The following is a 15,495-nucleotide window of genomic DNA, read 5'->3' as shown; positions in this document are numbered from 1 at the left end:
CTGTCCACGCGGGCTCCCCGTCGATGATCCAGGCAGGAGGCGGCGCTGGTCCCGGGGCACACAGTGGTGAGGTATGGCAGGGCTTGAGTCTGGACACATGAAAAACGGGGTGTATCCACAGTGAAGTTATTGTACTTGCCCCCACAAATCTTAGAAACATGGTGTCTAACCAGATCCTTACTCTGGATGGCATTACCCTGACCTCTAGTAATACTGTTAGAAATCTTGGAGTCATTTTTGATCAGGATATGTCATTCAAAGCGCATATTAAACAAATATGTAAGACTGCTTTTTTGCATTTACGCAATATCTCTAAAATTAGAAAGGTCTTGTCTCAGAGTGATGCTGAAAAACTAATTCATGCATTTATTTCCTCTAGGCTGGACTATTGTAATTCATTATTATCAGGTTGTCCTAAATGTTCCCTGAAAAGCCTTCAGTTAATTCAAAATGCTGCAGCTGGAGTACTGACGGGGACTAGAAGGAGAGAGCATATCTCACCCATATTGGCCTCTCTTCATTGGCTTCCTGTTAATTCTAGAATAGAATTTAAAATTCTTCTTCTTACTTATAAGGTTTTGAATAATCAGGTCCCATCTTATCTTAGGGACCTCATAATACCATATCACCCCAATAGAGCGCTTCGCTCTCAGACTGCAGGCTTACTTGTAGTTCCTAGGGTTTGTAAGAGTAGAATGGGAGGCAGAGCCTTCAACTTTCAGGCTCCTCTCCTGTGGAACCACCTCCCAATTCGGATCAGGGAGACAGACACCCTCTCTACTTTTAAGATTAGGCTTAAAACTTTCCTTTTTGCTAAAGCTTATAGTTAGGGCTGGATCAGGTGACCCTGAACCATCCCTTAGTTATGCTGCTATAGACGTAGACTGCTGGGGGGTTCCCATGATGCACTGTTTCTTTCTCTTTTTGCTCTGTATGCACCACTCTGCATTTAATCATTAGTGATCGATCTCTGCTCCCCTCCACAGCATGTCTTTTTCCTGGTTCTCTCCCTCAGCCCCAACCAGTCCCAGCAGAAGACTGCCCCTCCCTGAGCCTGGTTCTGCTGGAGGTTTCTTCCTGTTAAAAGGGAGTTTTTCCTTCCCACTGTAGCCAAGTGCTTGCTCACAGGGGGTCGTTTTGACCGTTGGGGTTTTACATCATTATTGTATGGCCTTGCCTTACAATATAAAGCGCCTTGGGGCAACTGTTTGTTGTGATTTGGTGCTATATAAAAAAAAAAATTGATTGATTGATTGAATTGATACAGAAACATTGGATTGGATTGCCTACAGGCACATTGGAAGAAACACATACACACTGCTGTCATGCAGAAGAAGTCTTAAAGCAGAAAAAGACAAGAAACAGCGACAAAGGAGTGTATGTAGCACATGGAGATGATGAAATATATTACCAGCAGGGTAACTTAAGACAGCAGAAGCAGTGCAAACGCCCCAAAAAGCCATGGCAAAATAGACAAGGTGGACAGCCACAACGTCAAGGACCATGGCAACCACAACAGCAGCACAGACAGGGAGGGCCACCACGTGGTCCCCTGATTTGTTGGAACTGTGGAAGAGAGGGACATATGTATAGAAATTGTCCGAATCCACCTACTGAGGGAGCAGCAGGGAGAATTCCACAACGGAATAATCCTCCGCAGCCACAGTATCCACAATGACTAGAATCCATAATCCATGATTCCACATCAGATAGGCAGTCTGATTGTGATATGGATCTGTGTGCCTTGCTGGGAAATCCGGTACCAAAACCAGAAGTGACTTTGTTGGTAAATGGACGACCAGTGACATTCCTTTGTGATACAGGAGCATGTAGAACCACATGTAATGACAACATACCTGTCCATCAATTAAGCAACGAAATCTTTAGGGTTCGCTCTGCAAATGGACAAACATCAGACGTCCCTATCACCAAACCCATAACGTTGACAGATCCACTTGGCCTGACGTGTACTATGTCAGTGTTGAGCATGCCACAATGTCCAGTTAACCTCCTAGGACGAGACGGATTGACTGCATTGGGCTTGTCCATAATTGTGGAACAAGGGAAATTAGTTGTTGAACGCACAGGAGGCATTAACATGGTAAGAGAAGAAAGCGCTGACCCCACATTCCACTATTACTATACATTTGACATTTCAGAAGAAGATGCTGCAGGATGGGGTAAAGATGTCGTCTTGCAAGCGACAGCCCTACTAAAAAATCCTGAACAACAGATGTCACCACCTGACCTGCATGTCACAATGTGGCATAAAGATCCTCCAGGTCCGGATGGTGACTATGAAACTAAATTGAAAAATGTTTCACCTGTGAAACTGACAATGACCGATTTGATTCATGATGGCAACTCAACAGCTGTCATAACAGTAACAGGTGCCACTGAAGATGTTTTAAAATTGAGATTCACAGGTATGCCATTACATATGTCACTTTGTAAGCCATATTCGACAGAATGGCAAGAATTGGGACTGACAGTCATAACAGCTTTGTCAGCCTCTGATTGGAGTAGAGTTGGCCCACGAACGGAGTTCAGTCCATCAACCAAGTTGTATAAAGTGCCAGTTAATGTCTCATTGGTGCTGACAGCTGGAACACACATTGATGCGTCCACTTCACAATCCTGAGTGTTTCAGTTGAGTCCTGAAGAGGATGCTCTTCTCTCTTCAGTACCGTCAGGATTGTGGACAACAGGTCCTTCAGACGTAGGACTGATTAAAAATGCACAACCTGTAGTTATAAGGCCAAAAACAGAATACAGACCATGTGTAAGACAGTATCCATTGAAACCTGATGCAATTGACGGAATCAGGCCAGTAATAGAGGATTTATTAACAGCAGGAGTAATAGTGCCATGTCCAGATTCACCAAGTAACACACCCATATTTCCGGTAAAAAAGGCTCCGCCCTCAGTGGGGTGGAGAATGATTCAAGATCTGCAGGCAGTAAATGCTGCTGTGATTAAAAGAGCACCATGTGTCCCAGATCCACACACCTTGTTAAATTCGCTGAGACCAAATTCTAATAGTTTCTCAGTAATTGACATAAGTAATGCATTTTTCTCTGTGCCAGTACATCCAGATAGTCAATTCTGGTTTGCTTTTACCTTTAAAGGACAACGATATACATTCACCAGATTACCGCAGGGTTACGCAGAGAGCCCAACTATTTATTCTCAAGTCATGTCAGCATGTTTAGCCAATTTCGTTCCACCGGCAGATAGCCAACTGTTAGTGTATGTTGATGACATTTTGATTGCCTCTGACACACGAGAAAACTGCATAACTGACACAGTAGCATTATTATGTTTCTTATTTGACAATGGCCACAGAGTGAGTAGAAACAAAGTTCAGTTGTGTAGGGATAAAGTAAAATATTTAGGACATGAGTTATCAGCCACAGGGCGCACGATCCTGTCTGACAGGAAGGAAGCAATTTTGCACGCTCCAAAACCACAAACCAAAAAGCAGATGATGTCATTTCTTGGATTGACAAATTACTGCAGGGCATGGATTCCTTGCTATGCAGAGTTGACTAGTCCACTTTCTGATTTGATGTACAAAGATGATATTTCAATGTCAACCGTGTTGGAATGGAACAAAGATGCTGAGGAAGCTTTTGTAAAAGTAAAACAAACATTAGTGTCATCCACAGTTTTGGCACTACCAGATTATAGTAAACCATTCATTCAAACAGTTGATTGTAAGAATAAGTTCATGACTAGTGTTTTGGTTCAAGTGTATGGCTCAAAATTGAGGCCAGTTGCCTACTACTCATCTAAATTGGATGCAGTAGCAAGTGCTCTACCACCATGCGTACAGGCTGTTGTTGCAGCCTCTATGGCTGTTCAAAGTAGCAGTAATGTTGTTCTATTCCATCAGTTGACACTGAAAGTTCCACATGCAGTCTCTGCACTTCTGTTGCAGACAAACATGAGCCTTCTGTCCCCAGCAAGACATCTTTCGTGTATGTCCTTGCTATTATCACAACCACATCTTACGGTAGAGCGCTGTACAACATTGAATCCATCCACATTGATACCCTTACCTGAGGATGGTGAGCCGCACAATTGTCTTGATGTAGCTACGGTCTGTACGAAAGCACGCCCAGACCTCTGGGACACACCCATCCCAAACAGTACAATTGTGTATGTGGATGGTTCTTCCACTAAAAACGCTTATGGACAAACACAATCTGGATATGCTGTTGTCACAAATTCAGAAGTATTGGATTCTGCTTCATTGCCATCCTCATTTTCAGCACAAGCAGCTGAATTAGTTGCTTTAACTGCAGCTTGCTATCTGTTTAAAGGTACGGCTGTAACAATTTATACAGACAGCCAGTACGCTTTCAGCACAGTGCATGTGTTTGCAAAACTGTGGGAAGAGCGTGGAATGGTGACATCATCTGGAAAGCCAGTGACTCATGCCACTCTCCTAACTGCACTACTGAAAGCTGTGAAATTGCCTAAACAAATTGCTATATGCAAATGTGCGGCTCACACCAAAGGCTCTGACAGTATTTCAAAAGGAAATGATTTTGCTGACAGAGCAGCAAAAGAGGCAGCAGCAGCTTCTTCTATTTTTGTTGTACAGGAAACTACTCCAGATTTGCATTTAGGTCATACACTGCTTGCTGACATGCAACAGCAGGCAACTGACAGAGAAAAACAAATGTGGATAGCTAAAGGAGCTACGTATGCAAATGATTTGTACGTATGACCACAAAAGAAACCCATATGGCCAAAAAATATGTTTAAATGGGCAGCTATTATGAGCCATGGCGTGACGCATGTCTCATCAGGGGGTATGATATCGCAATTGCAATCTATTTTTTGTCTTTATGGGTTCGATGCATATGCAAAACAGCATTGTAGAGCATGCATGACATGTGCAAAACACAATTCACAAGGCAATTTGAGACCCCAAAGAGGCAAATTTCCAACACCACAATATCCCTTTCAATTGATTCATATGGATTATATACAGCTGAGTAAACATGAAGGGAAGGAATTTTGTTTAGTCATAATTGATGCCTTCTCAAAATGGGTAGAATTGTTCCCTACAAAACATGCAGATGCACTTACAGTGGCTAAAGCACTGTGCAAAGACATCATTCCACGATTTGGAATACCAGAAACAGTCTATTCAGATAATGGAGCGCATTTTGTTAATACAATAGTGCAATACGTAGGAGAAGCGCTACAGGTCAATCTCAAAAATCATTGTGCTTATCAACCACACAGTGCCGGATTAGTGGAAAGGACAAAGGGCACAATAAAAATAAGATTAAGGAAATGTATAGAAGAGACAAAACGAACCTGGATTGAATGTTGGACCTAGTAAAATTGTATATGAGAATAACACCAACACCATCAGGGTTAACACCATTTGAGATACTTTATGGACGACCATATCGTCTACCAATTTTGACATGGATACTAAAACAGCAGATGAGGAACAAACATTAGCAAATTTTATGAAAAAGACATTAACACAGAAAGAGATAACTTAAACACATTTACTGCCGAATAATTTTGATCTTCCACAGGACGGCCTTCCAGTAGTCTAGCCAGGAGACTGGGTGTTCATCAGAGTGATTAAGAGGAAGAACTGGTCCAGTCCTCGTTGGGAAGGTCTATACCAAGTGCTGTTAACAACACCAACTGCAGTAAAGATAGCGGAGAGATCAACGTGGATACATCACTGTAAGATACAGCGTGTGTTGGCGGCCTCCACAGTGTAAGGGGAAGTCTGGCTACAAAGGGAGTCTATTTAATTAGCAATAGATTGTCTCAATGCCAGTGAAGCAGGGAGATCCTTGCACTATTAGGTGAGGTGGTTAACAACACTGTATCCTAGCAATCATGACTGAACTACAGCAGACCCCGGAGCGGCGTGCTCAGCGCCGCCGCTGCCGGACTGTTGGTAGGGCAGCCGGTTGCGTTGTGATCTTAGTGTGTTTCGTGCTCCTCGGATTCCTGGCCTGGTGGTTGACCCAAGAATTGCAGCTCACTGTGGACCGAGCCAGAGAACAACGCAAGCAACGTCAGAAGAGGTTTATTCATAATGTGAATGAGACAGATGGACACCCTCATATATACCATACTAATATGTGGTACAGATATGTTCATTTATTGGCTATGGAATTACGTTACTAATTGTTATGTTTGTTCGCAAATACCTATATCCTCAACACACCCAGCTCTGACGGCTAAACCGTACCCTGCTAGGGTGACAGAATGTCTTATCATACGGATGCATAATCAAACTGTATTTCGGGGGCAGCAGTTCTCAGCAAATCTGATAAGATGTAACACCACTTGCCTCAGTGCAACCACTTATATGATAGGGATTTCAACAGAGGACGTACAAGCGTGCCCAAGTGCTGCTCCATTGACTAGACTGAAGGGAAACGCAAAATATCATCACGTTAAATTGTCATCACAACGGCCATTCCCAATTTGCTTTTACGGGACAGGGAATAAAAATGTAGGTAAAATTAAGAAACGTCTGTGTACCCAAACGTATGTTTTATCAAATAATTTAAGCCTAACCAAAACATAATATGTGGATGGTACTTATCTTCATCACATTGGACGGGGATGTAATTATACAGGCTCCTGTCCATGGGGAACGGATGAATCATGTGCTTATGTTAGTAAGTTTTTGCTACCACCTGTAAATGGTACTCCGGTGTATGATGACATCTATTGGCTTTGTGGTTCCAGACTGTACATGAGTCTCCCACCAAATTGGGGTGGTGTGTGTGCACCTACCCAGGTGACTGACCATACATATGTGGACCTCCACAGAGAAGAATGGCAGCACCAGACGGAGGAGATTGATATACCCAGATGTGTTACCACATAATCACATGTGGGGCTCGGATGTACTAAAGGACCAAAAAATTGTGGTCTGTAGGAGATAAAATAGCACATTCATTGTTCCCCTGGATAGGAGTGGAAAAAAATTCATTAATGATTGAAACTCTGAATTATCGATTGGGTCTGTTTATGAATGTAACTAAAAAAATAGTAGCAGCTCAAAACACTGAAATAGATGCTTTACGTACCATGGTGATGCAAAATCGCATGGTTTTAGACTTGCTTACTGGTTCACAGGGAGGAATTTGTGTTCTGCTGAACACAACATGCTGTACTTTCATCCCAGACTCCATTCATTCAGTGGATATGCAGGACGCATTGGAAGAGCTGAATAAACTTCGTGATGCAATGCATAAAGATACCCTAGCCGTGAACCGGTGGGATCCCTGGTCCTGGTTGACTTCAGGACCATGTTGGCAGTTACTATTGAAAATGGTGACACCAGTTATTATAGTCCTAATTCTGATTGGACTTTGCATGTGTTGTGTGATCCCTTATATCAAAACAATGGTTGGCAAAATGGTGTCAAATACATTTGTACAGTGTAATCTGGCCTTCCAACAAACTATGCCAAAATATCAAGCATTGAAACAGTCAGACCTTAGTGGAGAAAACTGTAATGACTGTACTGAGAATTATGATGATATTGAAAAGCTCACAACTCCAGTTCAAGCTTGAACTGTTGATGTGATGAGTTAACACACTCTTAGCCTATGAAGCTTTAGCTGAAAAAGTAATAAGACAAGTGGTGTAGTCGAATAATACAGAAAAACGGTTCATTTATACCAGTCAGCCGAAGTGATGTATGGTGGTGGTGTGGTGATAACAGAATCTTTGACAGACTGCCACGAAATGTGTCAGGTTATTGTGCATTAATATCATTATTGTTACCCATGACCCCTGAAGACGTTACGACATATGCAGCCTCTCTTATTCCTGAGGATTGGCACAAAGGCATAGCCAGACATAGAGTAAAAAGAGATTGGAAAGGAGTAGGAAATCCAACATATATTGACGCAATAGGAGTCCCCAGAGGAGTGCCTGACGAGTATAAACTGGTTGATCAAATAGCAGCTGGATTCGAATCTTCCATCTGTTGGTGGTGTTCAATTAATAAAAACGTGGACAGAATAAACTAAGTTAATAAACTAACTAACTAAGCTGGGTGATGCCTACTATATGTTTAACAGGTGATAAACAGGTGGGAAATGTTAAGGATTTTATATATATATATATATATGTTATCACTGTTAAACATTTGTACCTTCGTCTTCTTTCTTATGAAAACGGTGTTGTGCTGTTTGCACCTAACATCGAGAATGTATGTGTTATTCAACCTTGTTTTAGCATGCTGGGGTCAATCTGAACTGGGAATGAAGAGCTGGATATACTTATTATTATTATTATACAACTTGTTTTTGTAGCCGCTAACGACTGGGAGTGAAGCATGACGGGGTCAGTCATGAACTGGGAGTAATAGACCTGAAGGTTGTTTTTGACTGTTGTGACGTAATGCTTAGTGTGAAGACCAGGACACTCCAGGCAGATGCACAACAGCTGATAACTGCAACAGACGAACGAGATGTGCTGACCTCCGACGATAAGAGTAAAAGAAAGAAACTGTTTGTCCTTACAGCTGCGCTTATTGACGTATGTGTTTATGTTACGGGAAGAAACTTGTCTCGCGTTGTCCCCCCCCCCCCTTAGGACAAGTTTTATGATGTAATGAGGGCATCTCTAATAAAAAGAGCGGGAGCACAGGCCAGACTTGAGTGTAGCTTTGGTGTACAGCCTGGCCGCACTCCGCGCGTGATTAATTTGACTTTCTGTCTCACTGGTGTTTCTTGACTCTGTTTGTCTTATCAAAGGTTTTAAGAATGTTTGGAGGAGAAAATACCCAACACCCTTCCCAGTAGGCATGGTCTAGCGTGACCCGCGCCTCCGAAGCCATTACTTCTTCTGCCCTCCAGCCGCCGCTGTAGCTTGGCGGACTTCCTGGAGGGCTTTCCTTTGTTCTGGAGTTAATTTGTCATACTCCTCTTTAGGGAGATAGCCACCACTACGAGGTGCAGGTGTAGGTCGCGATTGTGGTGGTGGAGGTGGTGGACCTCTCGGCCGAGAGCTCCATTGTCCAACTGGAGGCCTTTGATTATTCCTCTGTGGTGTTTGATGTGACTGAGGAGGTGGTGGTTTAGGCACTGAATTTCTTTTCTCCACTCCCACCGGTTTTTGTCCTGATCTCGGTGTGCTCTCCTTCTTCCTCTTTTCTTCATAGAACTGCTGCTCCAGATCCCAGCTCTTTACCACCGCGTCCATTTGTGGGACTGTAGTGCCGTCTATGGGCATTTTTACAAAAGTTATCTCCCCTCTTCTTCCTTTAGCTACCTCTCTCAGTGCCCTAACATAGCGTTGTGGCAAAATCGTCTGTTTCAGCCCATGCCAAACTTGAACCAATGTTTGACCTTTGTCTAGTCCAGCTTTAGCTCGAGCAACATGGGAATCTTCATCGTTGGGATCTTCCAACACTAACCTGGCATAATGGTTTCGTGCTGGTTCACCCCGACTGATGGGTTGACTGGTAACTTGGGCTAGCCGCATAGATTTACCCTCTTCACTGTTCGATGCTCTGTCAATAAGGGGCCACACTTCTTTCAAATAGTCCTTTAGGTCTTCATTTGGTTCTTTCTCTCTCACCAGCATTTTTAATTTCTTGAATTCACGGAATTCCCTGCCCTCTGCTTGAATTTCTGTGCCTTGATGTTGCACTCCTTTTGTTTTTTAATCACTTCACGCACTTGCTTCCATTTTCTTTGCACTTCAGGAGAGTAGTCCTGGTCAAAATAAACTCTGTTCCCCTGAAACTGTATGTCTCGTTGATTCCATACCTGCTGGAGCACCGCTGCTTGTTTGATATTGAAGTCCAGAAAGAGAACTATTATGGATCTCGGAGGCTGTCGGCCTTGGTTTTGGGATTGTTGCTCTGTGAACCCTCTCAATGCGAATGTCTAAGTCATCAGGCAACTTTAGAGAAGATCTGAAAAAGCCAGTGATGAACGGGATCATCTCTCTTCCTTTAGACTCCTCACCTATCCTGTATAGTCTGATGTTGTTTCTGCGCATTCTGTTCTCGAGATCATCTTGTTTGCCAGTTAGCTTTGCTTCTTTTTTAAGTAAGTATGCTAACACTCTCTGTTGCCGTATACCTCGGTCTTCAGTGTTACTCACTCTGGTTTCTGCAGTGGTCAGTGTCTCCTCGAGCAAGTCAATTCTTCTCTTAATTTCCCCAACTAAAGCCTCCATCCGTGTCTGAGACTCAGTTATCCCTCATTGTGCTTTTCCAGGTTCTTCTCAAAACGTACAGAGCTCCGTTAGCATTAGCATCTCACTTCCAGCGTCACTTTGAACTAAGTTAGCATCTAGCGTTAGCTGTTTTTGAACAGTCTTCATATTGTCACATATTGTCATTGTGTTCTTAATTGACCCAGTGACCCACTTTTGGGTTGTGGGCGGGGCCACACACCGGTGCGCAAGTTACAATAAATGGCCGCCTCTCATTGAGAAAATCTGTTGCATGCAGGCCAAACGCAATGACTGTGTGTTGAGTTTTTCCTCCGTGTTTACTGGCATGGTTATGGGCCCAGTAAAGACTTTGGGAGCTGATGCAACCATTTATGTTTTGAAAGCCATCACTTGACCCAGCTATTTTAGCTAATTATAGGCCAATCTCCAACCTTCCTTTTCTCTCATAAATTCTTGAAAGGGTAGTTGTAAAACAGCTAACTGATCATCTGCAGAGGAATGGTCTATTTGAAGAGTTTCAGTCAGGTTTTAGAATTCATCATAGTACAGAAACAGCATTAGTGAAGGTTACAAATGATCTTCTTATGGCCTCAGACAGTGGACTCATCTCTGTGCTTGTTCTGTTAGACAACAGTGCTGCTTTTGATACTGTTGACCATAAAATTTTATTACAGAGATTAGAGCATGCCATAGGTATTAAAGGCACTGCACTGCGGTGGTTTGAATCATATTTATCTAATAGATTACAATTTGTTCATGTAAATGGGGAATCTTCTTCACAGACTAAGGTTAATTATGGAGTTCCACAAGGTTCTGTGCTAGGACCAATTTTATTCACTTTATACACGCTTCCCTTAGGCAGTATTATTAGACGGCATTGCTTAAATTTTCATTGTTACGCAGATGATACCCAGCTTTATCTATCCATGAAGCCAGAGGACACACACCAATTAGCTAAACTGCAGGATTGTCTTACAGACATAAAGACATGGATGACCTCTAATTTCCTGCTTTTAAACTCAGATAAAACTGAAGTTATTGTACTTGGCCCCACAAATCTTAGAAACATGGTGTCTAACCAGATCCTTACTCTGTATGGCATTACCCTGACCTCTAGTAATACTGTGAGAAATCTTGGAGTCATTTTTGATCAGGATATGTCATTCAAAGCGCATATTAAACAAATATGTAGGACTGCTTTTTTGCATTTACGCAATATCTCTAAAATTAGAAAGGTCTTGTCTCAGAGTGATGCTGAAAAACTAATTCATGCATTTATTTCCTCTAGGCTGGACTATTGTAATTCATTATTATCAGGTTGTCCTAAAAGTTCCCTGAAAAGCCTTCAGTTAATTCAAAATGCTGCAGCTAGAGTACTAGCGGGGACTAGAAGGAGAGAGCATATTTCACCCATATTGGCCTCTCTTCATTGGTTTCCTGCTAATTCTAGAATAGAATTTAAAATTCTTCTTCTTACTTATAAGGTTTTGAATAATCAGGTCCCATCTTATCTTAGGGACCTCATAGTACCATATCACCCCAATAGAGCGCTTCGCTCTCAGACTGCAGGCTTACTTGTAGTTCCTAGGGTTTGTAAGAGTAGAATGGGAGGCAGAGCCTTCAGCTTTCAGGCTCCTCTCCTGTGGAACCAGCTCCCAATTCAGATCAGGGAGACAGACACCCTCTCTACTTTTAAGATTAGGCTTAAAACATTCCTTTTTGCTAAAGCTTATAGTTAGGGCTGGATCAGGTGTCCCTGAACCCTGAGCCTGGTTCTGCTGGAGGTTTCTTCCTGTTAAAAGGGAGTTTTTCCTTCCCACTGTAGCCAAGTGCTTGCTCACAGGGGGTCGTTTTGACCGTTGGGGTTTTACATAATTATTGTATGGCCTTGCCTTACAATATAAAGCGCCTTGGGGCAACTGTTTGTTGTGATTTGGCGCTATATAAAAAAATTGATTGATTGATTGATTGATTGATTGATTGATTGATTGATTGATCTCTGCTCCCCTCCACAGCATGTCTTTTTCCTGGTTCTCTCACTCAGCCCCAACCAGTCCCAGCAGAAGACTGCCCCTCCCTGAGCCTGGTTCTGCTGGAGGTTTCTTCCTGTTAAAAGGGAGTTTTTCCTTCCCACTGTCTCCAAGTGCTTGCTCACAGGGGGTCGTTTTGACCGTTGGGGTTTTTACGTAATTATTGTATGGCTTTGCCTTACAATATAAAGCGCCTTGGGGCAACTGTTTGTTGTGATTTGGCGCTATATAAATAAAATTGATTGATTGATTGATTGATGGAGACGAAAAGAATTATGAACTGTGGTAAACCAAGTTCCTGGCACATTTGCGTCTGCTTGACTTAAAGACTACCATCCTAAGTGAAGCCCCCGATCCAGACGCTGAAGGTGCTGAGGCTGACACCAGTAAAAATGAAGAGGCGTATGCAGTTCTAATTTAGGTGTTGGATGATAAAAGTTTGTCCTTTGAGAGACGCTGCTGATGATGGCAGGAGGGCACTCCAGATCCTGCGCAATCATTATGCAGGGAAGAGGAAGCCACGCGCAATCAGTCTGTACATCGAGTTGACTTCTCTCCAAAAAGGTGTGAATGAGAGCGTCACATACTATATTATTCGTGCAGAGACTGCCATCACAGCGCTGTGTAATGCAGGAGAGACACTGAGTGATGGTTTATTGACCTGCTTCACCTGCGGTCAGAAAGGCCACAAAGCTGCAGAGTGCACGTCCGGTGGAGAGCGCATGAACACACCAGGTGCAGAGCACATGGAGCAGAGACAGTGGTGTAATTTTTGTAAAAGCGCCACGTGCAAAGATGCAAACTGTCGGCGGAGAAAGCAGGACAAGGTGAAACAAGCTGTGGATGAAGAGGAACACATGTTCACATTCAAGGTGCAGGTGGATGTTGCCGCGCTCAGCACAGTGAAAGTGAAAGGCCTCATGGTTGACTCCGGAGCCACAAAACACATCATCACAGACATTGGGAGATTCACGGAGTTTGATTCAGGCTTTAAACCACAGAGCCATGTTTTGGAATTGGCTGATGGAGAACGGGACAGCCAGAGTGCGCATGAGAGACAGTAAATGATGTGGACATGATGCTGAAAGAGGCGCTCTATGTCCCGTCATTTTCCCAGGACATCTTTTCGGTGAAAGCGGCTACAGCGCAAGGAGCAACTGTCATCTTCAAAGAAGGACAGAATCGACTTAGCCACAAAAATGGTACGACTTTTGATATTAACACACAAGACAGACTATTTTATGTAAGTACTCTTCAAAGTGAGACTGATGACTGCAATGTGTGTTATGACGACCAAACATGGCATGACATTTTAGGTCATTGTAATTATGACGACGTGTTAAAATTAGAAAATGTGACAAAAGGTCTGAAAATTAAAGGGAAAAGTGACAAGTCTAATCTAAAATGTGAAGTGTGTATCAAAGGAAAATTTGCACAGAGCAGAAATACTGATCCAGATGGAAAAGCTAAAGATGTATTGGATCTTGTTCATGTAGATCACCTGGGGCATAGCGCTTAATGATGGCCTATAAGAGACACTGGAGTTTAGTAAAGATGCGGGCGGCATCCTGAGATGTGAGGCTGGAGAACAGGAGCTACACCGACATCGACACCACTGGGCCCAGCTGCATTACTGTCCGGGAAGAGCACCACAATGTGGATCACACGCAGCGGCAGCGGAGAACCCTGCCGTGTCCATGAGTACACGTTATGTGTTTGTGTAGTGGTGCTCGCAAAGTTAGAGTCTTTAGCTCGAGGGACGGTTTGCAGGGAGGTGGTGGCGTAACAGCTTGCACGTTGGACTGGGATGCCAGCAACTCGGGTTCGCTTCCCGATGGCAACCACGCTCCCGACTGGCACTCTTAACATCAGTGCTGGGGGGAGGAGTGACACATGTCGTGGGCCCTTCTGGAAGTCGTAGACGTTCGTTGGCTACCCACGTTAAATAAGCTCTTCTCTTCTTCTTCTTGCTGTTCGTTCGCTGGCCTTGGTGTGCGTGTGTGTGTGTGTCTGACAGGTGTACGGGAAAAGAGACGCTGGAGATGAGCGCTGCAAAGTTAATGACTCGCAGTGGCAGGGGAGGGACCCTGCCCCGCTCGTCAGTCTTGGTGAATGAAGTGCGTCTGGTGTTGGCGACGTTGTACTGGCTTTGCTTTTTGTGTTCCTCAGGGAAGATGCACACATGCTGGATGTTAGGAGGACCCTCCCCAAACAAGCTGACACCTTGAGGACGCCCACGGACTGGCCTGATTGGCAGATGCTTAGCCGGAGCCGGCCTGCTTGCTCCCTGCCCACTGGCGTGATTACTTTATTTTAGAGCAGTGGTGTCCAAACTATTCCAGAAAGGGCCGAGAGGGTGCAGGTTTTCTTTGCAGCCACTGACTCCAGCAGGTGATTTCACTGATGAACTCATCCCACCTGTTCAAAGGGATGTTAATCAATGAAATCACCTGCTAGAGTCAGTGGCTGCAAAGAAAACCTGCACCCTCTCGGCCCTTTCTGGAATAGTTTGGACATCTCTGTTTTAGAGACTCTGCGTCTTAATTTTTGTTCTGAGTATTTTAATAGTTGTTAATAAACTGAGTGTTTTTGCCTTGTTTGGTCGCTCCAGCTACTCCTGTTAAATTGGTCACTTCATTTATTAAATCCATTTTCCCAAAAATTACAATATCTACTCAAAATCGTCCTTGCATATTTTTGGCGTTGTCAACAGGATTCATTTTTCTGAGAGTTGGTGTTTCCAAACAAGAGCAAATATGATACACACAAGCAAAATACTGACACACCTTGGATCACTAAGGGACTGCTGAATACATGTAAAAAGAAAAAGTTTGTACAAGCAATTGAGGCTGAGTGTAAATGTAACACATATAACTAGAGACATTCATCATGAAATGCCCCGCACGCAGTATTATTTTCCATGCAAAGTGCAGTGATATGTACTTGTATGGGGAGGATATTTGGTTGAAGCCTTATGTGTTTGATGTAAACTGGGATATACAATGAAAAAGTTGGAGATTGGCATAATATTTATTTAGAGGACGTGACAAACAGTGACCACAAAAAGTCAGTCAGCAGCCTTCAAAACAAATGCAACCACTGATGACCTTGAAATGGAGGTCAAGGTCACCAGCCATCAAATCCATGCATGTACCCACCAAGTATGAAGTTTTTGCTAGCAATACAGTAATGTTCAGCATAATAGTAGTGCTCTGTGACTAAAAAGATTAATCCAGGTTTTGAGTATATTTCTTATTGTTACATG

Source organism: Thalassophryne amazonica, chromosome 18, assembly GCF_902500255.1.
Source record: "Thalassophryne amazonica chromosome 18, fThaAma1.1, whole genome shotgun sequence".
Taxonomy (NCBI): Eukaryota; Metazoa; Chordata; class Actinopteri; order Batrachoidiformes; family Batrachoididae; genus Thalassophryne; species Thalassophryne amazonica.
The sequence above is the reverse complement of the archived record's forward strand: the minus strand, read 5'-3'. Positions refer to the sequence as shown.